Below are 17,251 nucleotides of genomic sequence, written 5' to 3'. Positions count from 1 at the left end.
AGGATTTATTCATTAAAATGGTGTCACTTTGTTTAAAAATTGGTTCAGAAACAGGCATTGCTACTACATTATCTTGCAATGAATTATTTAAATTACGTTTATTCTCGCCAAAATGTGCGTAATGATTAAGATCGCGATATGCATCAGTAAACTTGTAGATGCATGAGATTGTTGAATTAAAAATTGATTTAGTCGTCAGACACAATTTTTGAAAAAATAAACCATCACCTTCTGTTTATCTTTCATTTCAAGTGCTTCACATCGTAACAAAATGGCGAAAGATTAACCTGAAATGAAATAAAATTACTAACTAAGAGTACAGCTAAAAGAAAGATAAGGAGTAAATACCTGGAACAAGTTCAACATTTCTCGACATTCCACCAGTGGATAAGGTCTATGGCACAACAGGATTATTAAACTGTCAATAAAAAAAAAAATTAAAGATTGCAGTGACAGCAAGAAATACCTAAATGTATCAATTTTAACCCATAGATAAGATAGGGTCACAGAAAGGAAGAGAGCTCAGGCGAGTACTTGAAATATATCATACAGAACAAAAAACCTAAAGACAAAACCAATGAATTGTAGATGTAGAAAAATGTTATTCAGTCTATGTGTTGAAACGACATCTCACCATTATCAAAATTGGAAACGATAGTCAATTACATGTAATGACGACTCAAAGTTCTTAGTTTCACTTGAGATTCACCATCTACAAAACATGCATCTGGAAGACCAGATAAGAAAATTAGTAAGATTTCTGTAATATGAAATTTGTGATTTCTACTACAGGCATACTACAGTACAGCTGTAGCCTGTAGGATTGATGTGACTCTATCGTCCGTGGATGCTAAGGGCTGTCACTAGGTGGCTAAATATTTCAGTGTGTTTAGGGATTGAACTATTCAGCCTGTGTTGGTAGAGGGATGTACGGACTGAGACGAAAGTTGAGAAACCATTTGTCCGTTTTGTCGTCCTTTTACTTCCGAGACGCTGACTGACAAGGTTACTCCAGTCATGACTGCCGGGTAATTTCATTCCTGAAATTGTTCTTCATAAAAAAAGGTAATTCCTACTCTAATTCTTATCGTTTTCTACTGTTAATTTACGGGTAACATGGCCTTAAATTTATACTAGCCAGTTCAATGTGGCCATGCTTGTTGTACACTTGTTTAAAATGTCGTCTCTTGCTGAGTGTTGCACGCTTCGTCCTGTCAAAGTACTTTAGAACAGTACAAGTAATAATGTAGAGTAACTTCATGATTCTATGACTTTGTTTCCACATTAAAATTCTGTGAGGTTTCTGATAGAAAATTGAGCTGTTTTATTACCCATTATCAAACATTAGTAAACTAAAGTTACATGTCATTTGTGAATATTTTCTGTGATTTGTTATGTGAATTTTTTCAATTGAGAGATGCCCTTGAATTAAGCTTGAGAAGGTATGAACTTTCATTAATAATGATTTGAAAAGTGTCAATAACTAATCTAGTTCATTTTGTGACAGGTTGGTGGAGATTGTTCTCGATGTGGAATGCCAAATCAACAAGATGAGATAAGATGCCAAGCCTCTGTGAAGAGGCCTCTACCATGTTGCGATATGAAAATGTGCACACTAGGCAAGCTGAAATGGTAAAATCTACTTGTAATATGGCAACTTCAGTGGGTTAGCATCTTGTTAAATTTTAGTCCATTTGTGTTTGTTTAGAATTTACTCGAGTTGGGCCTAAAATTCATGTTTTAGAAGCAATTTGACAACTACTAACTGTTTCTAATAAGCATTTGTGAAAAGATTTTGATCACATTGAGAAGATTTACAATTTGGTTTATTTGAGAATTTTTATTAAACAGCTAAAATTATCTATTTTATAATTTTGAAATTTTATTGGTTTATTAATGTACTTTTGGCTCTTGCTTTGCAGGTTTCATTGGTTAGCGAAAGTTTGAGCTGTTCATGGTTGTGATGTTTGGTGTGGCAGTCATTTTCTGATTGAGAGGTGCACTGAAATGGATCTTCTACAGACTTGCAGTTCATCATCATACTTCAATTTACCATGTTGGTGTCCATGCAGAGTTGAGCTGTTGCGCAAAATAATAGGTGTTGCCTGATGGCTTTCTGGCAATTTGTTGGTGTATTCTTCTGCTACCTGTATCAATGTTGAGGTAATGCTGGATGAAAAGTTTTATTCAATTAATAACTAATTCTCTATTCTCGTTTCAGTTCAATCGAAAGGCGCCGTTCCGGACTTGATCCATTGGTGAAGCTAAGAAGAGGTTGCTGAACTTAATTTGGTGCTGATGAACTTCAAGAGATTGATAAATTATTTAGTCTTAGAAATTTTCAAATTCATATCTGTTCTCTCTTTCCCCAAGTAAACAAAATTTCCTCTTAGGATGGGTAATTGCAATAAGATTTTATATTTTCTGTGAGAAAGCTCAGTTAAAACCATAAAAATGATGTGTACTGATTAACTTACATCTACCATAACAAACCTGACATAATCAATAATACCACCTTGTTATAAAATAATAAATTATTGAAATCATAACTACTGACTACTGCTTTTTTTAAATCATGAAACCATTATATTATTCACAATATTTTCATCAATCTAAATATTATCCAGCCCAAATTTTTATTAAATTTCAAAATTTGCTAAAAACAACCACCATTTTATTATTTTACTAAGTCTTTTTCGCAAAAAATTGGCGATGTTCATTGATCCCCATGTTTTTTTTGTTTATAAAATTAAAAACCATTTTTTATTATTTTACATATTTATTTATTTTAACACAACCACATATATATTTTATGGCCCCCAGGGAGGGGGGGGCCTGTGACTTTCCCAACCGCGATAATAACATGTGCCGTTATTATTTTGTTGGTGCGGAAAGCCGGAATTTAATCTAGCAGTTGTCGACTGTATCAAAACTGACATAGAATCAGTTTGCCACAATCGTATACTGCCCAAGTAAAAACGCAAAAGACGACAGATGAAACCAATTCAAGTCAGAAACTCACTGGCAGAGCAAAACCACAAATAAAAGGGGATAAAATATTTCAAATCAGCACCACAGATACCACTTGCAAAGCAAAAAACACAAATGAAAGCAGTTAAAATTTTGAAGTTGAAGTCAGCAATCTGGAAAAATTCTGGCTCAGCTGCTTCGGAATAACTCCAGCACAGCTACTTCTGGATAACACTGGCACCACATCCTGCATACAACGGGTAAACTTTTCTTCATCACACCTTTCACCATCTGGCTGCAGCGTGGTTGTTAGACCTATTGAAGAAAATAAAAAAATTACCATCAGAAAACACAAGTTAACTGGACTTTTCCGGCAAAAGATAACGAGTAAGACAAAACAGAATAGCTTTGGTTTCTGCAATTTTTACGAAAGAAGTAATAGTTGGAAAGGTATTCAAATTTCTACAGTAGCAAAGCCAATTGATCTCTAGTGTCATATTAACCAAATAGTTGTAGGAAATCTGAAGAAAATAATTACTTTTGATGTTGCATGGGATGAGACGTACGACTGGGTACAGGCAGCGAGTCACACGAGGCACGACAATTCGGCAAATGTACAGGCATTTTCAATTCCGATGGCAAAGTGGTAAGATCAATCACCTGAAAATTGACACATCGAAATTTTACATTCCATTAACCTAATTAATTGACAAGAAATACCTTTTCATTTTTGGAAACGTCACGACCGGCATCTCACTTCTGCTACGTCAAGGAACAAAATGGCCGAATTTGGGCCTTGAAGACACTCGCGCCACCTGGTGGACATCAATTGGATTGCTTGCTTGCTGACAGCACGCAGCAGCTAAACTTGAATTCTTCACGCCTTTCACTAACTGGCACGAAATGAATCAAGTGAGGATGAATACCAGGTTACTCAAACAGCTTTCCCTATGAGACGACACACAAATTATTAACTTGGCTATTTCCGATCATTTTCCGTAACTTTTTCAACATAAAAATCTATAATAGTAACAAAAAGTATGGGGGGGTTTAAGACTACAAATACAACTTACAATTTTCTGAAGAAAAGAATCATTTTCCTGCCTGTGGCCGTAAGGCAGCAGCAATGTGTTGTCTGTGTTTGAGTTAGGGTTCCAACTAACTTTGGCAAAGGAAATAGTTCAATTAATATTCACATTCATGCAATAAGGTAAAGTTAGTTGTTACCTACTAGTTGAATAGAACATTCAGAAAAACACAAATCTGGTCATGTGCCCTGTGTCTTTTCACAGGACTTCTCCCAAGTCCCAAGTTGCTGCAATTAACCTGAAGATTACCCATGGTCTGTATTATGTCAAATAATAAATAGCATGAAATAAAAGTAACAAATTTCTCAAGGAAGAATAATACTTGTCTGTCAAGTGTCAATGCATTATTTGTAGAAAACATGAAAAAACAACATGTGTTGTCCACGCTGGGGTTAGTGATCTACCAACATTATTAGAAACTCCAGAGTCCAGATTACCAATAGAATATGAACTAAAAATGTAAAGAGGTATTCAAAGATTTGTGACTAAGCTATTATAGGTTTTTACCTGCATCAACAGGATAAAGCATTCAGCAGAACGGCGATTTTAATCAAAGAATTGATGGTAGGCTACCTGTAGTTTCAGTTGCCTTTCGCGTTCCTTCCTACACGCATGCTACACGTAATAATAGAAATATGTAAGGTGATCCAACACACATACGGAATAAATCACATTACAAACAAGTTGCACAGAAATAAACTTGAATTTACTGATGAATTCATCGGTAACTTTCATGGAAAAATTAAAGAAAACTTTCGACAACCACCCAACAATCCGCCATCACATGATAAACAAGAACACCTATGTCATCTATTGGACACCTTTGACACTTCAAGTCCCAAAAACGCGCCTTGTGAGACACAACGTAAAATTTTTGAATTCTAGTGATATTGAAGATCTTAAAAAACATTATTGCTTTGAATTAAAACTATTACATATATGGGATATCAAAAATGTTTTCACCGCACTGGCTATCGGGCTGCAGTTCTGTATCTGCCATGTAACTTAAAGCAATTCAGTTCTTTAGCTACTTGTATAACTTGAACGGTGCACTTTTATTTGCCTAAACCTAGCTTGAAATCTTGAGAATAGTACAGAGAATAAAGCTCACTTGCTAGTTTTATGCAAATTTTCCGGAAGTATACCGGAAGTAAGCGATAGCGCATTAACCATTGAGCTGCCGACAAAATAAACCAAATATTCGTGATCTCCGTGAAATTTGGGGTCGACTACGTGTAATTTTAACGAAATCCAAAATTTGGTCAAAATCGCGATTTTTCCTGAACTATAGTTCAGGAAAATTCTCAAAACCGGAAGTGCGCGTACGTAGAAAAAAAAACATGAACTTTACCAAAAATTGGACGAGGATCACGAATATGTGGTTCTTTTGTGCGTCAGATGAGTATTTACTAAACTACTGACAGAAATGAGAAAACCGGAAGTAGAAAAAAAAAACACAAAATATTAAAAATCTAACAAGTGAGCTTTGTTGCTTTAACAGAAACTGACAGCTATCACTTAAAATTTCTTTGTAGTAGCAGCGAGAAATTTCTTCAGAGATGTGCAAAGTACATGTAACTAAACTGATGACTGACAGGTAAAAAATGATCAAAGGCTATGCCGTCTAGCGTCAGAGATAAGAAACGTTTAATTGAAAGTACCATGAAAAAGAAAACAATGTCTGCTCTAGCCCGTTGATGACACAATTGAAAGAAGGAACTAACAAACAAAGGTAAAAAATAAATTTCATACTCACGTAATATTCTTATTCTCCCCTCCAAATGTCACCAAGAAGCCACCAAGCAGCCGCAACATCACACAACACAACTGACGAAATCCTCGAAGTGATATGACGCGCCAGTCCAATTTCTACAATGAGGAGTAGGCAGTGATATTCGTTCATGTACTTTATCACGTCTATGGCATCTGTAAGTGATTCCAGACGTTTCAGAAACCCGGGAAACAGCGCTTGGACAGTGGATTACTGAAAGGAAAAACACCCAGTTGGTAAGGGTAACACTTAACCTGCCAGTTATTAAGAATGTGTTTGTATTCATTGTGGCTTCCGCTTACTACAAGGCAATATCAAATGTTGAGTCAATCATATATGATGACAATGAAAATGAAAAATCCTTTCCACACTACCATGTCTCACCACAACAGCATGACAGCAGACAATTTTAATGCTGAAGCAATTGTAAAGTAAGGTTACTGAATTTTAACTTTTTTTGTTCTATTTTCCAATGCGGCTTGCCTGTGATGTATCTATTCCTGTCTGAAGCTATATCTGTCTGTTTCCCTGTAGGTTTCGATGGACATTTGATGTTCAACCTGTAAATGGAGATTCTGCCCAATGAGGAAAAGGTGATAGAAATGCTTATAGCTGCTTCTGTCTCCTTGGTGTCACAGTTCAAGATATGGTTTAACTATTTATGTGTAGTTATTTTTGTCTGTAATTTTTTGTTATATGGTTGAGGCAACGTGATCATTTTTTTTTAGTGAATCAATCAAGGACTGTTAGATCAAAAATCTTTCTGAGCAACCGGCGTATGGAAGTATATAGTAGTTTGGTTCAATTAATTTAAATTTTTAAATATTTATTTGAGGTAATAACAAGCATACATAAATAATTCAGAATAAAATTAACAAAATTCTGAATAAATTATACATATTTGTAAATAAATTAAAATAAATTATGTTAATTACATTTACTATTATTTTCCCAGGTTATTTTTTTCAAATGCTTTAAATTTTTATTTTACCGATTGATGCTGATGATTTGGTCAACAGCCCTTGCTTGACTTTACCCTTGCAATGTCCAGCCTATCTAGACAGGGGGAGACACTGTCTTGATTGACTGTGCCCAGGGAAATAACCTGGACATGGAAGAAGAGAGAAGAGTGCGAGGCCAGTTTTACTAGGGAGAGATTAGTCATACTAGGCTTCAGGGTTAGACACATGACCCTCCAAAAGTTTTCATCAGATCATGCGCCTTCCAAGTCCCCGTTCGACCAGAGCCCTCCTCATCCTCCTGGTTATCACAGCGGGTGAGTGACCACCGGCGGGCGTTGGTTAGTGGTTAGTTAGGGAAACGGGGCCACAGAAAAGAAGAGAGCCCAGATTATGCACTTGTCTAGATCTACATCATTAACTTCTTCAACTGGGTCCAATCATCTAGGTACTTCACAGAGGCATAACACAGTACAAGAAACAAAGGCATTGACAATCAACACATTCCAGGATAACACCAGGACTACAGAAGGCATCCAACAGCTTGAACTGGAAATAGGTACAAAACTACTGCATATTGAGCACCATTGTAAAGTTGAAATATCACCTTGCCATGGGTCCTAAGAGGAAAATAGCAAAATGTTAATATAGAAAAACAATTTTTTATGTAAAAGATATCAATAATATCAATTAAATTACCATTCCAAGAACATCTTTCAGTTTGGTTACCCTTCCACACTTCATAACATCAGCTCTATAGACTGCATGCAGCAGCTCAACTTGACTTGACCACACCTTTAACCAGCCAGCTACAAAAAAGCCATGAAAGACAAGAGACAGCAATCAAATTCAGATTTTGCATGTTCTCAAACTCTTCAGTAGTTAAGCAAAGGGATCATCTCCCTAAACATAAACTAATAAATATATTGCATTATTGCAGAGAAATTGATAAACAAATTACTTATACTGCTGTGACGTGTTTCTACATGGGATGAGAAGTACAGGTAACAACAGACAACTGTTCAACAGCAGTTTAGCCTAGAATGAGAATTGTCATCACAATCACACCACCACAACACAGTTCAGCACAGGAATCGACACGTCAGACGGCCAATATGTTGAAAAATTTGCACTGATATCGAGGGGGAGTGGGCAGGGTTGCATGAATATAAACAGATGGATTAAACAAATTATTAAAACAAAAACATTTTCGGTTAATCAATTGGAAATAACGAACTGGAAAAAGGCAAAAAGCCCTCCGCATTTTTTAAATGGGTATTAATAGCGCAGATGCGTGTGGTGTTAAAATTCGATGGTAAAAGTAAGTGCTACAAAGGATACTTCCAGTACTAACCTGACTATAATGTTTTGTTTTTAATTTCAGTTTAGGAAATCTGAACATGAATGCGAACAATTTCGCAACTTTGCTGATGATTACAGGTAAGTGGCTCGGTATTACGAGGGAAGACGTGTAGTGGAAGAAATGAGAACAGACCGAGCATGGGCCAAACATCTGTTTTTCTGATGTAATTCTAAAAATGTAAATTTTAATAAGAGAAACAAGCACTTAATTTAACATTATGACATACCAAACAGATCGGCAAGGATGAGTTCCTGTAATTGGGGCGGAAGAGACGATGGCTGCCAAACTATCGGTTTTCGCTCAAGGACCACCAGAGAATTCCCCGATTCCAAGTCATCTGAACAAATTCGGGGATGAAGTTAAGTGCAAAATTTTCTGCAATAGCACTACCTGCCGAACGTGATCACAGATAAAACTTTCGACTTCTTCAGCGGACACGTGAGCGTATAGAGACTAATCAAAGTCGGCCAGTTTTTTTTTTTTTTTTTTTTGGGGGGGGGGGGGGGGAGTTCTAGTTGGTCGATCTGCAAAGACTCTTCTGACGTAGGCCCAGAACAAAGTTTCATTTTTCAGCAGGCTTTTGAGTCCAGATGTGTTTTCAAAATTGCCCCTTGCCTGATGTCCGCTTGCGTAGTTTGCCTTCTTCGAATTCAGCAGTTTGTGAAGACTCGTGTCACGTAAAAGCGATGCCATTAAATAAAAGACCTGGATCTCTTCTTCTTCACCAGCCAGGGGATGAAGGCAACTTTTATCAACGCCAAACTACATCGTCGACATTTTCTTCCACCATCGTTGCATCGTAGTTCGTAGAGCGAGATCTATAAGTTGCGGTAGGCACCATGGAATGAGAACTCCAAGTATTGACCCATTGAATTTCCGTGATTCAGCTCTTTTTCAAATGTTTTGAGTTTTCTGCATTCAAACCCTTTTCAAACTTGAAACTAAGTGCAAGTGTAGCTTGAAGTTATAAGTGTCAAGTTCTGTGTCCATTTGATCTTGTGACAACTTTTCTTCAACTATTTCCACTGCATGAGAATGACATCTTCCTTTTCTGGTTTTACAGAATTGTGTGGAGGAGTGGAGTCAACACACCCTTGCCATGAGCTGCACTTTACGAAAGCTTGATTTGACTTTCAATAAAGATGAACTTATTCCCTAACACTGTCAAGTTAAAACTTCGACTGCAAACAGAAATGTTTCATAAAATCAGGGGAAAATTTTCATCATCAAAAATATTTTTGTTACTCAGTTTGGATGATGTTTCGATCAATTTTCTTGAATCATGGTGCTGATTGCAAATTTTTTCAATACCATTATTCTGATTTCTTTTTACACCTGTAGCCCAGGCTGCCCAGCCCACAAGCTCTTCCTCCACATGATATGACCAACACAAAATTTCAATAAGCATTGAGGACAATTTGAATGTGAAGGCTGGTTTAACTTACCTAGTTTCATAACAACTTTTGGAATTTAACGTGTCCATGTTTGAACCAGATACAAACTTTCCTACTACATAGAACCTTGAAATAATTGTTATTTTGAAAATGATTAATTGCCTTCTATTGTTCAACGCAGCGTGGATCACTCAGACACTCACACTCACTCTTCCCAATTGAGAAACAATACGAACGAACGAACGAACGAACGAACAGATCAGACCACGCCACAGACGAAATGACAAATGATGCGAACAATCCGAACATGCGATCCATAAGACGTTGCCAAACAAAAATACTTCAGATATGTGATGAAATATTGTGATGATCAGAATTCAGATTCCAGATATGTGTCTTTCAAAATTTCGAAAAAAAATAATAATAACAAAAAGACTAACACAGCTCAGCGAAAAAAGTAGGCGCAGTAGTGTATATTGCCTCAATGTCAATGTTCCCTCTGGTTAATCAAACAACGAACAGAAACGCCGATGAATTTTGAATTTCCTTACCCTTGGTCAACGTGGATTGTTTACCAATTAAATTGGCCGTAATTAAAAAAGGAAATTGGTCCAATTTCCACTATTAATAACGGCGTTGATATTTATAATAATAAGCTAAAAATAAACTACAATACCAACTACCTAGATTGTTACCGAATATCTACTGTAATAATACTAAACCACCAACTAAAACACTAATTAGAACTAAAACTAAACTAAAACTAAACTAAAACTAAACTAAAACTAAACTAAAACTAAACTAAAACTAAACTAAAACTATGAATAAACTAAAAAACTAGACCAGCAGCAAAACTAAATGTATACTTTGACTAACCAAAAAAAGAGTGATGCGAATGGAAAATAGGATTATGATACGGGAGTGAGAATACTGTTTCTAGACCATAATTATATACCGTAATTGTGAAGGTAAGGTTATATTGGAGAGGGAATAAACAACAAATCCATACTTACACACACACATTTAACACGATAATACACTCACACAACCTTAGGTAGGAAAAAATTATACCGTACCATTTAAAGATCTTCGAAGTCCTTTGCGGCGGTGGGGACGATCTTGTAGTGGCGGCGGCGATCCTCCTTGGTCCTGGGTCCCATCTAGAGTACATAAAAAAAGTATGGTTAGACACTTAGAATTAAAAAATATACCTGACATCCATTGGCGAAGGTCCTAGCGTGCGACGATCTTGAAGCGGCTCCGGTGGGGTGGCGGCGGCGGCGGCGGCGGCGGCGATCCTCTCCAGTCTAAAGAAAATCCAAAAACTTTAATAAAAGAAGTTGAAGGCATTTAAAATCAAATGAAATGTACCTTCGACCCGTGGGCCAGGGTCCTATCTTGAAGCGACGATCTTGTAGTGGCGGCGGCGATCCTCCTTGGTCCTGGGTCCCATCTAGAGTACATAAAAAAAGTATGGTTAGACACTTAGAATTAAAAAATATACCTGAGATCCATTGGCGAAGGTCCTAGCGTGCGACGATCTTGAAGCGGCTCCGGTGGGGTGGCGGCGGCGGCGGTGGCGGCGATCCTCTCCAGTCTAAAGAAAATCCAAAAACATTAATAAAAGAAGTTGAAGGCATTTAAAATCAAATGAAATGTACCTTCGACCCGTGGGCCAGGGTCCTATCTTGGCGACGATCTTGTAGTGGCGGCGGCGATCCTCCTTGGTCCTGGGTCCCATCTAGAGTACATAAAAAAAGTATGGTTAGACACTTAGAATAAAACAATATACCTGACATCCATTGGCGAAGGTCCTAGCGTGCGACGATCTTGAAGCGGCTCCGGTGGGGTGGCGGCGGCGGCGGCGGCGGCGGCGATCCTCTCCAGTCTAAAGAAAATCCAAAAACTTTAATAAAAGAAGTTGAAGGCATTTAAAATCAAATGAAATGTACCTTCGACCCGTGGGCCAGGGTCCTATCTTGAAGCGACGATCTTGTAGTGGCGGCGGCGATCCTCCTTGGTCCTGGGTCCCATCTAGAGTACATAAAAAAAGTATGGTTAGACACTTAGAATTAAAAAATATACCTGACATCCATTGGCGAAGGTCCTAGCGTGCGACGATCTTGAAGCGGCTCCGGTGGGGTGGCGGCGGCGGCGGCGGCGATCCTCTCCAGTCTAAAGAAAATCCAAAAACATTAATAAAAGAAGTTGAAGGCATTTAAAATCAAATGAAATGTACCTTCGACCCGTGGGCCAGGGTCCTATCTTGAAGCGACGATCTTGTAGTGGCGGCGGCGATCCTCCTTGGTCCTGGGTCCCATCTAGAGTACATAAAAAAAGTATGGTTAGACACTTAGAATTAAAAAATATACCTGAGATCCATTGGCGAAGGTCCTAGCGTGCGACGATCTTGAAGCGGCTCCGGTGGGGTGGCGGCGGCGGCGGCGACGGCGATCCTCTCCAGTCTAAAGAAAATCCAAAAACATTAATAAAAGAAGTTGAAGGCATTTAAAATCAAATGAAATGTACCTTCGACCCGTGGGCCAGGGTCCTATCTTGAAGCGACGATCTTGTAGTGGCGGCGGCGATCCTCCTTGGTCCTGGGTCCCATCTAGAGTACATAAAAAAAGTATGGTTAGACACTTAGAATTAAAAAATATACCTGAGATCCATTGGCGAAGGTCCTAGCGTGCGACGATCTTGAAGCGGCTCCGGTGGGGTGGCGGCGGCGGCGGCGATCCTCTCCAGTCTAAAGAAAATCCAAAAACATTAATAAAAGAAGTTGAAGGCATTTAAAATCAAATGAAATGTACCTTCGACCCGTGGGCCAGGGTCCTATCTTGGCGACGATCTTGTAGTGGCGGCGGCGATCCTCCTTGGTCCTGGGTCCCATCTAGAGTACATAAAAAAAGTATGGTTAGACACTTAGAATTAAAAAATATACCTGACATCCATTGGCGAAGGTCCTAGCGTGCGACGATCTTGAAGCGGCTCCGGTGGGGTGGCGGCGGCGGCGGCGGCGATCCTCTCCAGTCTAAAGAAAATCCAAAAACATTAATAAAAGAAGTTGAAGGCATTTAAAATCAAATGAAATGTACCTTCGACCCGTGGGCCAGGGTCCTATCTTGGCGACGATCTTGTAGTGGCGGCGGCGATCCTCCTTGGTCCTGGGTCCCATCTAGAGTACATAAAAAAAGTATGGTTAGACACTTAGAATAAAACAATATACCTGACATCCATTGGCGAAGGTCCTAGCGTGCGACGATCTTGAAGCGGCTCCGGTGGGGTGGCGGCGGCGGCGGCGGCGGCGGCGATCCTCTCCAGTCTAAAGAAAATCCAAAAACATTAATAAAAGAAGTTGAAGGCATTTAAAATCAAATGAAATGTACCTTCGACCCGTGGGCCAGGGTCCTATCTTGAAGCGACGATCTTGTAGTGGCGGCGGCGATCCTCCTTGGTCCTGGGTCCCATCTAGAGTACATAAAAAAAGTATGGTTAGACACTTAGAATAAAACAATATACCTGACATCCATTGGCGAAGGTCCTAGCGTGCGACGATCTTGAAGCGGCTCCGGTGGGGTGGCGGCGGCGGCGGCGGCGGCGGCGATCCTCTCCAGTCTAAAGAAAATCCAAAAACATTAATAAAAGAAGTTGAAGGCATTTAAAATCAAATGAAATGTACCTTCGACCCGTGGGCCAGGGTCCTATCTTGGCGACGATCTTGTAGTGGCGGCGGCGATCCTCCTTGGTCCTGGGTCCCATCTAGAGTACATAAAAAAAGTATGGTTAGACACTTAGAATTAAAAAATATACCTGACATCCATTGGCGAAGGTCCTAGCGTGCGACGATCTTGAAGCGGCTCCGGTGGGGTGGCGGCGGCGGCGGTGGCGGCGATCCTCTCCAGTCTAAAGAAAATCCAAAAACATTAATAAAAGAAGTTGAAGGCATTTAAAATCAAATGAAATGTACCTTCGACCCGTGGGCCAGGGTCCTATCTTGAAGCGACGATCTTGTAGTGGCGGCGGCGATCCTCCTTGGTCCTGGGTCCCATCTAGAGTACATAAAAAAAGTATGGTTAGACACTTAGAATTAAAAAATATACCTGAGATCCATTGGCGAAGGTCCTAGCGTGCGACGATCTTGAAGCGGCTCCGGTGGGGTGGCGGCGGCGGCGGCGGCGATCCTCTCCAGTCTAAAGAAAATCCAAAAACATTAATAAAAGAAGTTGAAGGCATTTAAAATCAAATGAAATGTACCTTCGACCCGTGGGCCAGGGTCCTATCTTGAAGCGACGATCTTGTAGTGGCGGCGGCGATCCTCCTTGGTCCTGGGTCCCATCTAGAGTACATAAAAAAAGTATGGTTAGACACTTAGAATTAAAAAATATACCTGAGATCCATTGGCGAAGGTCCTAGCGTGCGACGATCTTGAAGCGGCTCCGGTGGGGTGGCGGCGGCGGCGGCGGCGATCCTCTCCAGTCTAAAGAAAATCCAAAAACATTAATAAAAGAAGTTGAAGGCATTTAAAATCAAATGAAATGTACCTTCGACCCGTGGGCCAGGGTCCTATCTTGAAGCGACGATCTTGTAGTGGCGGCGGCGATCCTCCTTGGTCCTGGGTCCCATCTAGAGTACATAAAAAAAGTATGGTTAGACACTTAGAATTAAAAAATATACCTGAGATCCATTGGCGAAGGTCCTAGCGTGCGACGATCTTGAAGCGGCTCCGGTGGGGTGGCGGCGGCGGCGGCGACGGCGATCCTCTCCAGTCTAAAGAAAATCCAAAAACATTAATAAAAGAAGTTGAAGGCATTTAAAATCAAATGAAATGTACCTTCGACCCGTGGGCCAGGGTCCTATCTTGAAGCGACGATCTTGTAGTGGCGGCGGCGATCCTCTCCGGTCCATGATCCTAATTTGATCAACGACAAATGATGGATAAAACTTTATAGTTTTTTTAAACCACAATCAATTAAGCAAAAATAGAAAATATACAGCTAAAACATTCAATTTAGATTCACAATTTCCTGAAAGAAAAAGGGTTATTAGTTGACACGTTAGGGTTGGGGATTGCTAAAGACGAATTTTCTACACCACAGAGGCACCACAGTAAATTGGCAACTAACTCTATCGTGAACTTAAACCTAAACTTAGCTTAACCTACAATAGCCTTAGCTTAGCTAAACGGCTTAACCTACAATATCTTAACTTATGCTTAACTTTAACCTTATCTAGATTGGCTTACTCTAATTAAGTAACTGGACAACAAAGTGTGGACAACAAATAAGGTGAATCAATCTACGAACACTACAAGACTATTCCAGTGCAATTGTGCTGACATAGTGATCAGATAGTAAAACGAAATCTACGAAAAAAAAACACTACAGAGAAACCAGCAACGAACGACAAATTGTGTAGGCAGTGCATAATTCCAAATTAATCCAAGTGCAAAGGCGAAGAGATGCAACACTACGGCAACAAACTAGAGACAAGTGCACACCGTGCGAATACGTGGACTACTGAGCATTTTTGGGCTCCTAGAATGCCCACCGGCACGTCGATTCCCCGCAGCAACAACGCTGGAGGTATTTTTTTGTATTCGAGGTCAGATGAAAATAGAGCAAATTGAATAAGGGAGGAGTATCCTTTATTGACCCAATTTGAACTCAACATCGTTTGGTAGCGAACAGCCTTGAAAGTTATTTTGTCTCTCCTCCCCTTTAATCTTTGTGAAGACACTGGCTTGACAACATCATCTCCCTATTATGCAAGTCAACTCATGTAAATAAGTGGAAGTGTTCACCTTAAATGCTGCTTCATTCAATTTCATGCGGAGGGGGAGAAAGCCAATGCCAAAATGACGGCAATCAATTCAAAATCATCTTCATAATCTAATTAGGTTGTTTGGAGGTAACGTAAATAATGCACCGGACTTATTCCTTGTCACAAAAGATAAAGATAGTTTTATTAGCTTAAAAATTTACACAAATGCAATTACCCAGAATACAGTCACTAGACATTCCAACAATACGATTTGTTTTCTCTTCATGTTTGATGTTTTCCCTTGGAGGTTTGCCTCATTTGGCTAATTCTTCCACTGTCTAGTGTCCACTATAACGACTTTTGAAATGAAAGCAAAGAAATGAAAGCACATCATGAATTTTCGTGCAAAGCATCAATCTCGTCCTGTACACGAAAACGGATTGAGAACGAAGTAATTGATATTCACGAATGGGAATGGCGCCACGAATGAAAGGGTGAACAACGTTCGCATCTGAATTTAGAGAAAACTGAATGACATTTGTTTGTTTTTTAATGGGTCCTTTCGATTACGTATCCTTACGGCTGTGGATTACCGATCCTTATTCTACATGAATTCAGCGAAATTGTGAATAACCAAATGAGGGGAGTGAGTTGCTCCTGAACAAGATGTGTGAGTTATTACGCCGAGTCATCCCAGAGAACCGAGATCTTCAGCCGAATGAATGATTCGGTCCACGATCCAAACACTTCAAATTCCATATCTATAGCATCAAAAATAAAATAAGAGTATATGAAGTTCCGATACGTAGTATTTGCACTCACCTATTTTCATGGGATAAACCTAAGAAGTTTCCTGTTGTGACTCAATTTATTCAGCCAGATTAACTGAGGGTGAACTAGGACCAATCTGATAAAGTTTTACAGTTACAATAGTTTTCAGGAAATGTTGAATGTGCATGATCCTGGTTTATCTTTTTCTTGGTTTACCTCAAATACTGGCATCAACGCCTTGATGATATGGAATATTTCGAGTCTTGGTTTCTGATTTTAACTCAGTTTAGCAACGTGGTAGTTGCACTGAAGTAGTTTGTGTCTCCAAAAGCTGTTTGTCTTTGGGATGCTTTTGCTTGTTGAAAGGGTGCCAGCTAATGTAATGCCAGTAAATTTTAATTTGTAATTCAAGCAACATGTTTTCTCGTCTGAAAGTCAGAATGAAAAGGTTTCAACTTTCAATGTATGTATCAAAATTTCAGTTTTCGTAAAGTGATCTACCAATGATTGTGAGCATCTTCTCCTACTTTGAATATTTATGTTGCAGTTTCACTGCCTGTTGATCTCTGTCAGCTGGAGAATGGGTAAATCAGAAATGACGTACATACCTACAAAAAAGATAGATTTAGTTTTACAGTAAGGTATAATGAAACAGCATTTCGATTCGAGAGTTGCCCATGTTCAATTTGCTGTTTCCTCAAAAACCGTTCCTGGCAGTTTTTTGTTTCTTCTCCATTTAAAACAGTCTAAATAACAAATATTTCATAAACAGTTATAAGAAAAGCAATCTCACTTGTGATGTGCATGTGAAACCCACGCGGTACGCAGTCGACAGCATGATTCCACAAAGCAGTACAAAATTCCTCTACTAGGTGTCTGAAAAACAATAATGACGCGGTTTTTTTCAAAAATGATGCATAATTTTCTTAAACTGACCTTACATTTAATAGACCAAAATAATCAGAATTATATTATATTTTGTAGAATAAGAAAAAACAAAAACAAAAATATCATAAGTCACAGCTCACAGGTAATAAAAAAAACCAGTTCCAAAAGTTGTCACTTGTTACATTTAAAGAGAAATAATGACACAATTTTCTATTATTAGCCAGCAGAACGTTACAATTATTTGTTATGTTTGCTAGAACCACTTTGCCGTCTAAACCAATTGG

General features: G+C 39.1%; 6 long non-coding RNA genes across 22 annotated transcripts; 2 read left to right on the top strand and 4 right to left on the bottom strand.

Moving 5' to 3' along the window:
* Window positions 1–83: 83 nt before the first annotated feature.
* Window positions 84–814, bottom strand: LOC124207440. Its single transcript, XR_006879977.1, has 4 exons — window positions 635–814; window positions 487–562; window positions 349–418; window positions 84–287 (listed from the first exon to the last, which is right to left on the bottom strand). It is a non-coding gene; the product is annotated as an uncharacterized LOC124207440 (long non-coding RNA).
* A 153-nt stretch (window positions 815–967) lies between these two features.
* On the top strand, window positions 968–2,549 carry LOC124207437. Its single transcript, XR_006879962.1, has 4 exons — window positions 968–1,065; window positions 1,508–1,632; window positions 1,923–2,163; window positions 2,222–2,549. It is a non-coding gene; the product is annotated as an uncharacterized LOC124207437 (long non-coding RNA).
* Window positions 2,550–2,832: 283 nt separating this feature from the next.
* On the bottom strand, window positions 2,833–5,882 carry LOC124207438. 12 transcript variants are annotated; one of them, XR_006879974.1, is made up of 8 exons: window positions 5,815–5,882; window positions 4,566–4,673; window positions 4,381–4,509; window positions 4,198–4,314; window positions 4,044–4,132; window positions 3,691–3,918; window positions 3,509–3,630; window positions 2,833–3,285 (listed from the first exon to the last, which is right to left on the bottom strand). It is a non-coding gene; the product is annotated as an uncharacterized LOC124207438 (long non-coding RNA). The 12 variants fall into 12 exon arrangements; XR_006879973.1 differs by having other exon boundaries at window positions 4,381–4,477; window positions 5,815–5,873; XR_006879968.1 differs by having other exon boundaries at window positions 4,381–4,458; window positions 5,815–5,872.
* On the top strand, window positions 5,688–6,765 carry LOC124207443. 2 transcript variants are annotated; one of them, XR_006879983.1, is made up of 4 exons: window positions 5,688–5,790; window positions 5,854–6,065; window positions 6,138–6,260; window positions 6,364–6,765. It is a non-coding gene; the product is annotated as an uncharacterized LOC124207443 (long non-coding RNA). The 2 variants fall into 2 exon arrangements; XR_006879984.1 differs by having other exon boundaries at window positions 5,699–5,790; window positions 5,851–6,065.
* Window positions 6,635–10,259, bottom strand: LOC124207442. 5 transcript variants are annotated; one of them, XR_006879981.1, is made up of 7 exons: window positions 9,597–10,259; window positions 9,397–9,520; window positions 8,542–9,332; window positions 8,378–8,488; window positions 7,750–8,320; window positions 7,488–7,691; window positions 6,635–7,408 (listed from the first exon to the last, which is right to left on the bottom strand). It is a non-coding gene; the product is annotated as an uncharacterized LOC124207442 (long non-coding RNA). The 5 variants fall into 5 exon arrangements; XR_006879980.1 differs by having other exon boundaries at window positions 9,397–9,516; XR_006879978.1 differs by having other exon boundaries at window positions 7,750–7,826; window positions 8,143–8,320; window positions 9,397–10,257.
* A 5,051-nt stretch (window positions 10,260–15,310) lies between these two features.
* On the bottom strand, window positions 15,311–16,866 carry LOC124207444. The gene is made up of 6 exons (XR_006879985.1): window positions 16,581–16,866; window positions 16,296–16,507; window positions 16,131–16,215; window positions 15,889–16,069; window positions 15,544–15,819; window positions 15,311–15,484 (listed from the first exon to the last, which is right to left on the bottom strand). It is a non-coding gene; the product is annotated as an uncharacterized LOC124207444 (long non-coding RNA).
* Window positions 16,867–17,251: the final 385 nt, after the last annotated feature.

The sequence above is a fragment of the Daphnia pulex genome, chromosome 11 (genome assembly GCF_021134715.1).
Source record: "Daphnia pulex isolate KAP4 chromosome 11, ASM2113471v1".
Classification (NCBI taxonomy): Eukaryota; Metazoa; Arthropoda; class Branchiopoda; order Diplostraca; family Daphniidae; genus Daphnia; species Daphnia pulex.
Note: the sequence above shows the minus strand (reverse complement) of the source record. Positions and strands in the feature narration are given on the sequence as shown.